The 9,763-nt window shown below is 42.0% G+C and overlaps 1 long non-coding RNA gene across 1 annotated transcript; it reads left to right on the top strand.

Moving 5' to 3' along the window:
* The first annotated feature begins 669 nt into the window (after window positions 1–669).
* Window positions 670–8,526, top strand: LOC133112124 (uncharacterized). The gene is made up of 4 exons (XR_009705040.1): window positions 670–802; window positions 1,576–1,714; window positions 6,307–6,358; window positions 6,884–8,526. It is a non-coding gene; the product is annotated as an uncharacterized LOC133112124 (long non-coding RNA).
* The last annotated feature ends 1,237 nt before the right edge of the window (window positions 8,527–9,763 follow it).

Raw genomic sequence — 9,763 nt, 5'->3', positions numbered from 1 at the left:
TAGTTTTCTGTTATAAACGGTTACTACCTCTGCATAAGCTTTTAATTAATTTCCTACGAGAAGAGTGGATAATACCCGACTGGCCGTGGTACGGACAGCTGCCTGCTTCCAGAGCTGTCCCTGCTGCTACAATCTCATCAGAAATTGCTGAATATTTTGCTTTGAATTTGTACAAGCAAAGTCGTTACAAAGTCGAGGTGCACAATCTGTGGAAACTGTTCAGTCATTGTCACATTTCCTGTCCAGTTCCGGCGCTGACTATAATTACTTGTGCTCCTACAAAATCGTACAACTAACAGGACACAAAATAATCTGTCCCTAAAAATGAAATGCATTATGAATAATACACTCAGAGAGAAGGAGAAATATAGAAATGGAGAACCCCTCAGTTGTTGTTCAGTTTAGAGAAAGGGAGCCTTCAGCTCTTTCACAGCTGGGATGTGTTCAGCGACTCCGTGATCAAAAGGGTGTGCCCACAGTGCGAGGTCCCACATCTGGAGGAGTGCTGTGGGGGGCGTGGCATGGTCTACAGCGCTGTTTGAGCTGCCGGGCAGGGTGAGCCCCTGAACCTCCGCCCTAATCCTCCACCCTGAGGAGGCTGGGGTCCTTTCGCTGAGCGGGGCCCATGCTCGAACAGGCGATGTTCAAATCCTCACAACTTGTGGAAGTCATTTGCAAAGAAAATCATCCGTTTGTTTTGTTTTGTTTTTCTTAGAGGGGGCACCCTAAAAGCTGGCCTGTCAGATATCTGGAGGGAGAGATGACATCCAAAGCCACTTCAGGACAGCTGGGATGTGGTGTGGTAAGAACAGTCCTCTTAACTCTGCTCTAGCCAATGTGTTTATAATACATGGCCAAGGCATAAGCCTGTATATGGATCAGCTAGGACCTGTGCCTTTGACCCCTCTAACTTCAGAGACACCTGCTATTCTTAAAGGCACTAATGAAATGATTGGATGCCTGAAAACCACTTGCCGTTTTGCGGAAAAAACAAATGGTGAATGGTTTGTTACAGTATATCATTATGTGATACAATTTAGATTGGGAGTTTGTTATTAGAGAGTGTTGAAGATATTATCCTTTTCATTTTTTGAGTAGATTATTGATCGCTGTTCTAACTGATGCAAAAATAATTGTGAAAAGAGGGGACATTTTCAGGTCCTTTAGAAAATTTTAACCCCCATTTTGTGTCAGCAGTCCAAAAAAAGTGAACAAAAGAAATTCAACACAAATATTTTTTGAGATTTTTTACAATATTTAATAAATGGAGGGAATTCATCAAGCTATTTGTCATTGCATATATATAGTATGTGTAGTAAAATTCTAAACTAGAAATCATTATAAATCATTATAAATAAAATATATATATGTAATTAGAGAAATAAAATGTAAAACCACAGACACACACACATTTATAGCTGTGTGATTCATGCTTTATTGCTGTAGGTTGAACATAAAGAGCAGTGTGCAGTATTAGGAGGTGGAGTACCAGTGACTGGTGTCTGCACAGGAAACGTGCGTGTGTGTGTGTGTGTGTGTCTGTCTGTCTGTGTGTGTGTGTGTGTGTTTGGGCAGATTTGAGGCGTGGCAGAGCAGGGTCAGGAAGAGGCTGAGGTGACGGACTACCGGGATGGAGGGATGGAGGGATGGAGGGATGCTGAAAAGAGAAAGGACGTGAGCAGAGGAGGGAGATGGGCCTTTCTGTCAGCGGCAGGTAGGCCAGCCTGTCCGTCCTGCTCCGCATCGCTGTTCCACTCCTCTGAGGAGAGGTGCCGTGAGGCGCACCCCAGTGCGCATGGACAGGGCCGTCTCCCCCAACTCTGGGGAAAGATTCAATGGTTCCCCTCCAATATTATCATGTTGTATTGGGCAGTCATTTTAATACCCCCCATTTTAGAAAAGAAAGTACCTGTTTGTTGTCCGTCCGTCCCCCCAAAGTTGAAAAGAGATTTATCTCCTTTCCGGTGGATGTTTAAAGTGTGTGTGCCTGTGTATGTGTATGTATGTGTGTGTGTGTGTGTGTGTGTGTGTGTTTGAGGGGGTGTGGGTATGTGTGTGTGTGTGTGTGGGGGGGGGGGGGGGGTACAGGTAACGGATCAAAGCACAAGTTTAAATTTGGCTGTTGTTGCCCTTGAGATATTTCCATTCTGACGACTCCCACCCGGTGCGATTTGCTGTTTGGTTTGACGAATAGCTTCATTACTTTGTGCCGTTTGAAAAGACGTCTCCTTCTGTTGTGCTGTGCTGTCAATACCTGCCTCATCCTCATCAAATATTAGCTAAACATTTTTGATGTCCCGCCCCCACACCCATGGATATTGTGCAGTATATATTCAGATGGGTCTCAGGCACGCTCTCTCCCAATTACACTGCACGCTTTCTGAGGAATAGGGCTCAAAAAAACTAAATGGAGAAGAGCAACACACACTTTTAGGGCCTTTCCTGAGGTACCGTACACACAAATTATACTCTTGTTAGAGGGTTGACTGGGGTATTTTTCACACAAAATCTAAGTTTTAGGGGCTTAATCTGGGCTATTTTCATACACAACAGACAAAAGGTGTAATTTTATTTTACAAATATACAATCGGAGGGGTCCTTTTGATGAACTGTCAGCAGGAATCAGTGCTGGAGACTGTAGCTGAATGTCTTGGGGCTCAGGCTGGGTTCAGGGGCTGTTTCATGGTCCAGGGCTGGGTTCAGGGGCTGGTTTAGGGGCTGTTTCAGGGGCTGGTTTAGGGGCTGGTTTAGGGGCTGTTTCAGCGGCTGGTTTTGGGGCTGGTTTAGGGGCTGTTTCAGGGTACAGGGCTGGGTTCAGGGGCTGGTTTAGGGGCTCTTTCAGGGTACAGGGCTGGGTTCAGGGGCTGGTTTAGGGGCTCTTTCAGGGTACAGGGCTGGGTTCAGGAGCTGGTTTAGGGGCTCTTTCAGGGTACAGGGCTGGGTTCAGGGGCTGTTTCAGGGCGGCCTGTAGTGTAGTGGTTAAGTTACATGACTGGGACACGCAAGGTCGGTGGTTCGATCCCCGGTGTAGCCACAATAAGATCCGCACAGCCGTTGGGCCCTTGAGCAAGGCCCTTAACCCTGCATTGCTCCAGGGGAGGATTGTCTCCTACTTAGTCTAATCAACTCTACATAGCTCTGGATAAGAGCGTCTGCCAAATGCCAATAATGTAATGTAACACAGCTGGGTTCAGGGGCTATTGCAGGGGCTGGTTTTGGGGCTGTTTCAGGGGCTGGGCTCAGGGACTGTTTCAGGGCCACACGCCTGGGTTCAGGGGCTGTTCTAATTGCGGCGTTAGTTTGTGCTGATGAAACGTGACACTCTGGACCATTTCAGTCCTGTACATTTCACACAAAATACACAAGTGCCTGTGGGCTTAATCTGGGTATTTTACACACAAACTGCACAAGTGCCTGTGGGTTTAATCTGGGTATTTTACACACAAACTGCACAAGTGTCAGGGGCTATTTTAGTACAGAACATGTGAGAGATTGGTGGATATTTAAAATCGGAGGGGGTCGTTCTGACGAACTGACGCAGGAGGTGACTTTAGCTGAGTGTTTTTCAGGGCACGGGCTGGTTTCAGAGCCGGTTCTAATTGGGGCTTGGTTCTGAGCTGGCAAAATGTGATTCTGTGGAGCGCGTGCGGTCCGGTTCTCCTCAGAGACTCTGGGTCAGAAGGGGTGTATGAAAGGGCCTCGTAGCCCAGTCACGACTATACATAGAACGTGAAAACAACCCCCTAATGAGAGTTTGGATTAGCTCCTCACTCAGTGTGTGAGTGTTAGTCATCAAGCGTGCGTTTCACTGCGTCTGTTACCTTCGAATCTCTGGCCAATCAGCTAAGTGAGGGACTTTATGGTGGGACACGTTGGCTACATTAAACATTCGCGGTTTCCTCTTTAAATAAAGGAAAGTCAAGGAGATGATTCAGCTATATGAAACTGAATATGAATCTGTGTTTTATTCCCACGCTATCACCTTGTTTATTTTTTGCTTCGCAGAATATGCTGGTTTTGGATCAGTGCAGTGTGGGGTCTTTGTGACATTTTATTTTTAAAGCGCTCGGATACCACCGTCTTTGTCTTTGAGATGACAGACGGGATTAGATGCACTGTGATTACGGGTCTTTTCTCCCAGGGAATGCTGTGGAACAGGTTTTCCTGGGATTTTCAGTGGGAATGCCAGTCAGGCAAGCGGGTGGGAAGTGGAGAGAGAAAGGGACGTTAGAGTCTTCACTGGGCTGTGTGTGTGTGTGTGTGTGTGAGAGAGAGAGAGTATGGCAGTGTGTGAGTGAGTGAGAGAGAATATGGCAGTGTGTGTTTGTGTGTGTGTAAGAGAGTGTGTGTTGCATGTATGTGTGTGTGTATGTGTGTGTGTTTGTGTGAGAGTCTGACGGCATGTTTACTGTGTGTGTGTGTGAAAGAGAGAGAGTATGGCAGTGTGTGAGTGAGTGAGAGAGAATATGGCAGTGTGTATTTCTGTGTGTGTGAGAGTGACAGTGTGCGTGTGTGTGTGTGTGTGTGTGTGTGTGAGAGTATGACAGTGTGTTTGTGTGTGTGTAAGAGAGTGCGTGTTGTGAGTGTATATGTGTGGGTGTGAGTGTGAGTGTGTGTGTGTGTGTGTGTGTACGCGTGAGGGCTGCGGTGTCAGGAGCAGACACGGAGAATGGTGGGGCGGAGCAGCACTGGTATGGACACGGGGCCGGGGCTGTTTTTCAGCTTTGTGATGGGCGTGTTCTTTCCTGCGGGGTTTGATCCACACATTAGCCTCATAGCGGCGTGCCGCGAGAGAGCCACACAACTGCCCGAGCAGTCACGACCACACAGGGGCCTCTACATGAGCCTCTCCCCCGTGCAATATGAGTAATGGCATATCATGTTCGGTCTTTGTATGCATTCGAGAGGCTTGTTTTTTTTGTGTTTTTTTTTTTACAGAGAGAAGGGGCAAATAACTTTAATGCAATGTTAAATGGAAAATAAGGTCTTTTAATAGCAGTGTGTCGTGCCTTGTTGAAAACCTCAGCTGTGTAGCTTGACGTAGCTTTCCTGAGAACGGTGGTTTTATTCCTCGGAGTAGCTTTTCGGTTTGGCCGGGCGAAGATTTGTATGGATAATAAACGCAATGGACTTGTGTAGGCTCATGCCGCGCTGATCCCATAATGCACCTGGTGACCCAACACACAGAGAGCTGCCCTTTTTTCACACAAAAGCCTAATTTCATTGGTTTAACTCTTGCAATTAATGTGCACAAGTGTTCGGCGGGGTCTGCTGGGGTCTTTCTCTCGCTAAATTTTTCACACAATATGCACAAGTGGGAGGGGGTGAAGCTGGGTATTTTACACACAAATTATGCCAGTGGGAGGGGGTGAAGCTGGGTATTTTTCACACAAAATACACAAGTTTTAAGGGTTTTACTGTAGTATTTTACACACAAATTACACAAATGTTTGAGGGTTTACTGTGGTATTTTACACACAAATTAGATACGTTTTAGGGGCTTAACTGTCATATTTAACACACAAATTACACAAGTGTTAGAGGGTTTACTGTGGTATTTTACACACAAATTACACAAGTGTTTGAGGGTTTGCTGTAGTATTTTACACACAAATTACACAAGTGTTAGAGGGTTTATTGTAGTATTTTACACTCAAATTACACAAGAGTTAGAGCCTTCACTGTAGTATTTTACACACAAATTACACAAATGTTTGAGGGTTTACTGTGGTATTTTACACACAAATTATGAAAGTGTCAGGGGGTTTATCTGGGTACTTTTCACACAATATACAAAAGTGTTGGGGGGGGGTTAATCTTCATACAGAACAGGCAAGAGCTTTGTGGATTTTTATTTTAAACAAATATACTGTATACAATTGAGTGCTTTAAACAGCTGGTCTTGAGCTGTTTTTTTTTCCTTCTGAGATAACAAAGCAAAAAATATATCCTCTTTGGGGGCATATTTGCAAATGCAGCTCTGCAAGAATAAATGCGTCTTGTTGTGAAGGCAGTAACATATAACATGTGTGTGTGCATATGAGTAACATAAGCTTACATATGTATGTCCATCCTGTTGCGAGTGGATAGCATCTGTAACAATATGAGTAAGATACACTGACATATGTATGTGCATATGCTTTGTGAAGCTGCAATAATACAAAGTCTCAATTAGAAACACATTTGATGAAGTGATTTTTGAACGATACATAAGGAGTTATATTTAGAAAATGTGTAACTTCTGCTCTGCTTTGATCGGCAATGTCAGTTGTAAAAATAATAACCTTAATATATTTCTGTCAACAGATGGATCATTTCTGAGGCCTGTCTGTATGTGGCGTGATGTCAGTCAAAAATTGTAAGAAATCATTTTATATTTATTGTACAATTTGCCCATATTGCTAATCTCCACATTCTGCACATTCCCATAAAACAGAGCTTGTAGTCCTCTCTGTCTGATGGGAACTGAGACATTTTATAACGGGCTATTTTTGCAGGACTTACAACCAGAGCTGGAAAAAAGTATTGTTGCTAAATAGGGGATCATTCATGCATGTGAACAAATTGAATGTAGGCTCTCTTTTTACTGTATGATCTAGGTGATGAGATGGGTATATCTGCTTGTATGAAAGAGTGGAAAGAGTGTGAGGCAGAGAGGGGTATGGGAACAGTGTCTCTTCACAACGACCAGAAATATTAATGATGTTGATCAGCAGGATGCTACGATGAAGCAATGAAAAAAACATAATTGGATATATGTGGAGGGAGCACTAGACTGTGAAAATATTTGCCTTTGTATATAGTATGTATATTATTACATGTAGTATGTTAAAGAATTTTATAATTTCTTGAAATTGTCATATTCATGTGTCTGTTTCCTCAGGATGAACAGAAATAAATTGTGGGCTCATTTAAGTGTGGACCCTTCTCCTCAGCAATGGATTCAGCATGTCAAAGGTTTTCTACAAGGTAAACTACTTTAAGTTGTGTGTCTTTCCCAGCTTTGGACAGCCTGTTCTGTGCTATAGATGTAGATGTCTGTGGGGGACAGTGTATAAACTGTGCTGTTATTTAGCAGTGATGTTTGTTTTGTTGTCATTTCCTTATGTGAGATTTTGGGAAAGATTTGAGAAGATGTGCAAAAAGTACATCTGAACACATGCAGATCTGATTTAACTACCACAACTGTTCAATCAACTCCTCATAAAGGAAGAGTATTTCATTGCACATCTGAAACTATAAGTCCGAAGATATTGATAAACTTGAAATCGTAGAACCTCTGTATCTTGATTATTGAATGTGTGGTGTACGTGTGTGGTTGACGTTTTAATCAACGAGTTTGGAAAGGTCAGGTGTGGGACTTAAACGTCTTAAAAAACAGTTTATTATGACGAATATTTATACTAATTCTTTAACTTTTTTGCAATGCACAGGAAGATCGTTTAAACAAACTTTTACAGTACTTTGTCTCTATACAAATATGAAACTGTTTTCGGACTTGTTTCAAGGAAACGTGGCATTAACGTGAAATGTGGCCAAAGGAAAATACTAGTGTCACGCAATGAATGTCACCTTCTTCGGTATAACACACAACACATGGAGATACATTGTGAAACATGTGTAGTTTATAACTAAGAATTAGACCAGTTTCCCTGAAAGGGACGTGTCAAGGACACTGCTTTGTGAATGTGTGATTGTTTCAGCAAGTTTAAAGATATTTTAAGCTACATTCAAGGCAGATTATAAACTAAATTCGGACACCTGGAGGTATGCACGCTGTGGTTGGGCAATATGGCACAATGTATAAATCACTACGGCCAGACGTACGGAAACAATGTGCGCATGTACTCATGCAAAATGTAATAAGGACTTTAAATATACCTGCCATGTGGATAAATCAGTGAGAGTGTTTACCGTGAAAATGTGTGATAACTGCTGAGCGATTCTACGCTCTGAAAGAGTGTTATATGAACGGTCGCTGTCCAGTGATCACGGGTGCTGATTTTGTGAAAGTTTGGAGAGCTGTCAGACTCAGCTGTGGTCGCTGAAAAGGTATCGATTAACGTCATGTAAAAAGTTATTCCTTGTCGCATAATCCATTCTTTTAAAGAAACGTTTGCTTAATAAATTATCTGACCAGTGCTGCTGGTGTAACTTAAGTAGAACAAACAAATAACAGCACGACAGGGAAAATTAGCTGAATAACCATGAGACAGACTTAATTGCTTTTGCCATTAAGGTTACTTTGTTCTAGCTAGTTCCTTTATCAAGTGCTCTGCATTAAAGTGTATTTAAAATGATCATGTCACTGACTGCATTTTTAAACGTTGAACGTGAGCTGGTTCAGTTTTAAGTTGCTAAGAAATGTCAGGTCGATCAATCACTTATTATACTACTGCGAACAATTTACCCGTCTCAGACACATTTCTAAAATGATCCTGAAAAATGTATTTTTTTGTGATGATCCGTTTGTGTGCGTCATTGCAACCGTTTTTACAATAAACATGAAACTACTGTGGGAAGATTTTTATGTATGCTAGTGTGTTTCTTTACTCTGTCAAGGTTTGATGAAATGCATTCCTGATGAAAACACAATTATAAATGATCAAAACTAAATGTAAGCAATCACTTTACGTCACATAATTATTCATAATTGTTTGGTTATACACGTTATATTTTCACAAAGCTTGCAGGGATGATTTGTGCTGGTATTACGGGACAGGGCATGTAGTGGTACTTTGAAAAAGAATTGCTATTTTTAAAAACATTGGCAAAAAGGTGATATTTATATAATAATGTAATCATATACTGTAATATAGTGTTGCTGTTTTAATTATGATTCATTCGAAAAGCAGAAAATGTTTTCTAAGAATTGTATTTACAGTATATTAGGCTAATTACTATTTTGGTAACAGTTGTAATTAGGTGTATGTCAGAAGTTTCCCTGGATTATAATTCAAATCCCACCCTACAAAGGGAATGTACATTGCTGTCCTGTGTATCGTGATTTCTATTTCTAGCACTGACATTAGGTAATGTAGGCTATTAAACAGACCAGTAATAATAAAACATTTTTATTATAAATTAACTTTGGAAGTATGAAATGTGCGGCGTGTTTACATCATGCAAGTGAACATCGAAGTCAAAATGTACTGTGGCGTCAGTGTTCATATGTGTGTGTATGCCAGGCATGTATGTGTGCCGGGCATGTGTGTGCGTGTGGGGGGCGGTGGGGTTGGGGTTGGGGAGGGGCGGGTTTGCAGTGTGTAGTGTGCCACATTATATGTTGGGATTTCTTTAGACTGCAACATTACACCTGCAAATAATTGTATATATGTATGCTAGTTTTAAAGCAAGTACTTTTTAATTCTTATTGTTAGCATTAGTTGCTATATAATTTGATGTATGTATGAACGTGGCAGAACTGTATATTTTGTAGCAATACTGTCTCAGTGGTTTACACGTGTATATACTGTTTCAGCAGAAAATGAACGTATATACATTTTTGGGATTTCTCTTCACTTGTTCTTTTTTTCCAGCACACTTGGGAACTCAGCAATATTGGATAACCGTGCAGCGGCATTCACAAACAATGTTACAGGTTTGGTTTTTATCAGAGATCCAAAGGCAATCTCACACACTGTGCTCTCTGGTAGTCAGCACGTGCTGTCGTCTACCTAAGAAAATAAACCGTTACGCATGTGTTCTGTCATACACCTCGGAGTTTTCTACTGTGCTTTTTCCAACGCATGCCATACATGCG

Source organism: Conger conger, chromosome 15 (assembly GCF_963514075.1).
Source record: "Conger conger chromosome 15, fConCon1.1, whole genome shotgun sequence".
Lineage (NCBI taxonomy): Eukaryota > Metazoa > Chordata > Actinopteri > Anguilliformes > Congridae > Conger > Conger conger.
This window is presented reverse-complemented; position numbering and strand designations above follow the sequence as displayed.